The 4303-nt window shown below is 41.7% G+C and overlaps 1 pseudogene; it reads right to left on the bottom strand.

Annotated features, from left to right (window-relative positions):
• Positions 1 to 3270: 3270 nt before the first annotated feature.
• Positions 3271 to 3826, bottom strand: LOC114053426 (annotated as a pseudogene).
• Between the last annotated feature and the right edge of the window lie 477 nt (positions 3827 to 4303).

The following is a 4303-nucleotide window of genomic DNA, read 5'->3' as shown; positions in this document are numbered from 1 at the left end:
ACTGGGCAGAGAAGGAACTGAGTTCCAAATATATACCATATAAGCTTGGTAGTGTCTGAAAGGAGAAAGAGAGACAGAGACAGATGGAGAGACAGACACAGAGAGAGACACACAGATATATATATATATAGATAGATAGATATATGTATGTATGTATATATGTATACACACACACACACACACATATATATATACATAGAGAGAGAGAGAGAGATGGCTTTGCTCAGATGGAGTAGAACAGTGGGAGATGGATGTTGAACATCATTCACTATTCAGGAGTAGAGGAGCTGGATTGGACCCTAAGCCCTACCACTGAGGACAATAAATACAGTTGTAGCCTCACTTACTTTCTGAGTTTGTATACTCCCAGGCTTTTTGTTTTTTGTTTTTTGTTTTTACTAGCTCTGCACACCTGGGCAAATGTTTACCTGCATGCCTGATTGCACAATGGTCAAATGTCACTCAAACTTTTGGTATTTCTTTCATAAATTTCTTTCAAAACTAAGATAACCCGTATTTTTCTGTTTATTTTCTCTGAATATTGCTCTTGTGAGTGGGCAATATCGATGTCTTAACCAATTAATTGGTACATTGAAGGGTGAAACCAACTCTGTGGTGTTTCCACTGCTATGAATTCTTTTCCTGTCAGATGACCTTTGCTATAATGAAGGGTTTCACAGGTAATTTTGATATTTTTTTTGTCCTTAATTCTTATTTCAACTGAAGGAATTCATTACTCACGTCCTGTCATAAATTGAGGAGTTTATTTAGCTCCATTCTTTTCCTCTTAACCAGAAGTAAACTGTCCCACAGGTTAATATCCAATAACAGTAGACTCTGGAATTCATCTGAGTGTAAAATTAGAAGCTGGACAGAAGACAACAGCCTGAAAGTAACCATGAAATGATGATATTATTTGATGTCATTAAATGATGACATTTGAATTATTTTTCCTTGTCCTAAACCAGGCCTTCACAACTTATGGCCCTTGGGCCACTTGTGGCTGACCAAAGGATTTCAGGCAGCCCCTGAAAAATGTAGAGGATGTGAAAGAAAGTAAAGATGTAAGGAGTGCTCTGTCTGTGCCTCGCTTAATCCACCTTCCACGAGACACTACTGTGCCCATCATGCAACATGGCGGGAGGGTTGCCACTGTGCCCTCTCCTGTTTGTCATGTGACTCGCAGCAGCCAACCATCGCCAGTCTTTCTCTAGTCTGAGAGGAGGGAGAGTCATATCTTTTGGTTGTTTTCAGTCATTCCTGGTGTTGAACAGGGACAAAGTGAGTGCAGCCAGGCACCAACACAGCTGACTCCCGCTAGGTGATGAGTGAGATTTCCTGCTGAGGCAACCTCCTAGGTCAGTCTCACCAGTGTATTCTGCTTTTGTGGTAGAGCGCCCTGGAGCACTTGGAACCAGGGATGCCCCAGGAGTAGTCATATCCTCAACACTAACCTCTTGGTGAAGTGAGGGGCAATTGCCAGTGGTGAACTAATGGGACAGGGCTCCCACTGCATCTGGGGCCATCTCCAGTCATCCTATGTCTTGCCACTAGACTCTGATGACCCTGGAGGAGACAGTGAGGCTGGTGACTTTGCACAGCCCTGCCTCACTTAAATTCAATTCACTTGCAAGTCAAGACATCACCCTCCTGAGGTCATTGGTCCTCTTGGAGAACAAAGGAGAAAAATAATGGGACAGGTCACAAATCAGGTAAATCAAGGAAACCATCAAGAGAAAAAGGAGGCAGGCATAATTTATCAGTTAAGCAAATGGATAATTAATTCATGATAATCTCCTTCTCCCCTGCCCCAATTCCAAGTCTCTGATGGTCAGGGTCCAGTGGCCTCCTGTCCCACTAATCTGAATATCTCCCTTCTTTTTTTCATTAGCTATAGTATATTGTCTGTCCCCTGAGCCACTATCTTCTCATGAACCTCTCTCTCACACCCTGCATCTTTCCACCATATTGGTCCACTCACTTCTGAGGGTTCATGAACAAGGACAGAGTAATTTCCTAACTAGTTCCCTGCTCTCTGTGGTTCTCCTGGTTGCGTGTCAGGTGCTTCGAGAAAAATGAATGATTCTGGGGAGAGAAAATACTAGGGACACTTTCCCCATATGAGTGACTGTAATAAAGTGACTATGAGGGTTTAGGGCATCTTAGTTGCTATTGGAGCCCCTGTACTTGTGGGGCTGGCCATAAAGAAGGTGCAACTCTCATTTTCTCATATTTTGGTGGAAAAAAAGAGGGATGTGTGGATATGGATTTATACACCAGAAACATCTGTCCTGTTCAATATAGTCCTAGAAATGCTAGCAATAGCAATGACATAAGAAAGCCCAAATGAGGGAATAAGCATAAACAAAGAAGAAACAAAAGGTCTGAAGAATCAGGGGAAAACAGGCATATAAATGTATGATTAATGGAGATGTGAATTGTTCTTGCAAGTCTGCAAAGCAAGTTAGAACTATGCCCCCAAAACACTAAAATATGAGTTTATTTTGAACCAAAAATACCAATACTAAGCCTATTGCAAAAGGAGTCATTGTATAAGCAAATTATTTAGAGTACCTCTTTTCAGAGTAGTCTCAAACTAGAAATTAAGGAAGTGGCCACCTAATAGGGAAGGGGTAAACAAACTGTTGCAAAAGAATATCATGGAATATTATTTTGTCATGAGACATGACAAAATGGACAGTTGCAGAGGAAAATAGGCAGACAACTATATTGTGATGAAGAGTGAAGTCAGCAGAACTAAAACGATTTACACATTAATAGGAAAAAAAGATTTTGAAAGCTATTGGAATTCTAATTAATGCAATGATAAATCTTTTTTTTTAATTTTAAACAAGAAGTTTATTTCAACACCAAGATGTTTGACTTGAAGGGAAAACTATCTAGGATCAATTTTTTTATAGTAATTTATCCCTACTGAGAGTCAGAGATTGCCCTACATGTAACAGCTACATACAAAAAAGTTACAAAATCGTCCTTGGTTTTACAATGATAAAAGAAAAACATTGAAATTATCCAATCAAACAAGGTATGCAAGGATTTTTTTGTGTTTTTTTGTTGTTGTTGTTGTTGTTAAACAGTGAGAGCAAAATAACTTACTGGAATATAAAGATAAAAGTTGAATGAGCATGCCACTAATGGGGAAAAGGGATATTTTCACAGAACCAGTTTGGTTTTTTCCCTCCCCATCTCCCTTTGATGTCGATCATAACATACCATCGGCCATTTAGTTAAAAAAAAAAACGCATTATACCTGTGCACATACACCAGTTACTTTATGTACAATAAAGGAATGGGGGAAGGGAATCAAAGAAGAGAGAAAACTATACTGCAGTAGTCAGGATGTGGATGAACCAAATCTTGGTTTTCTAATTGTGAATGTATTATTTTCCTTGGGAGCACAGTTCTGGAGCAGAGTTGCATGTTCTCTTTTTAGTAAGCGCCTCCTGTCTGCTGCTGGAATACATCAATTGTATCTTCATTCTCCATTTCCAGCTGTTCAGGTGTGTCTGTTTCATTGATTGGTTGCCCATCAAATCGGAACCTGATCTGCCTCATTGACAAACCCTGTCGTTGACAATAGGCTTTCATTAGTTTACCAAGTGGTGTGTACTTCTTAATCTTAAATTGCACCACCGAACCATCTTGCCCTGCCACCTTCAAAGTAATGCGGTCTTTGTTTTCAGTCTCCATGCCTTCCTCTGGCTTTTTGTTGTCCATGGCGAGTCCCGGGGTCTCCTCAGCCGCCGCTTTACAAAAGGGGCACCAGGATGGTCCCCTCCAAGGGAGAGGCAGAAGCGGCAGGAGCAGGAGGAACAGGAGGAGGAGGAGGAGGAGGATGATGGTGGTGATGGTGAGGAAGAGGAGGAGAAGGAGGAGGACGAGAAGGAAGAGCTGCAATGATAAACCTTAAGTTCACAGGACTGAAGATGAATCATGTCAGCCACCCATGGCTCCTGTAACAGAGTCTATAGATTAAAATCCAGAAAGAAATGCACATCTGGATTTCATCCATAGCAGAATCTGTCTTTCTGGACCCTGGGTACTTATTGTGAGGCTTCTGTTATTGTTCTGGTTATAGACTTTTAAACTGAATTTCCTAAAACTTTGTAAACATGGGTCTGCAGGAGCCAGGTACATGGGTGACAGTCCTGGGTGGGAACTGTCCCTTGTCCCTCTTCAGGGGTCTGAGATGGGGAGGTGCAAACCCGGCCCCCACGAAGACACATTCTTCCGGCACCCAGGTCCCTGAGAGAGGGGACCCCCAGGGAGAGGCAGGGACCCC

Source organism: Vombatus ursinus, unplaced genomic scaffold, assembly GCF_900497805.2.
Source record: "Vombatus ursinus unplaced genomic scaffold, bare-nosed wombat genome assembly UNPS02004088.1, whole genome shotgun sequence".
NCBI classification, from domain to species: Eukaryota; Metazoa; Chordata; class Mammalia; order Diprotodontia; family Vombatidae; genus Vombatus; species Vombatus ursinus.
The sequence above is the reverse complement of the archived record's forward strand: the minus strand, read 5'-3'. Positions and strand labels throughout refer to the sequence as shown.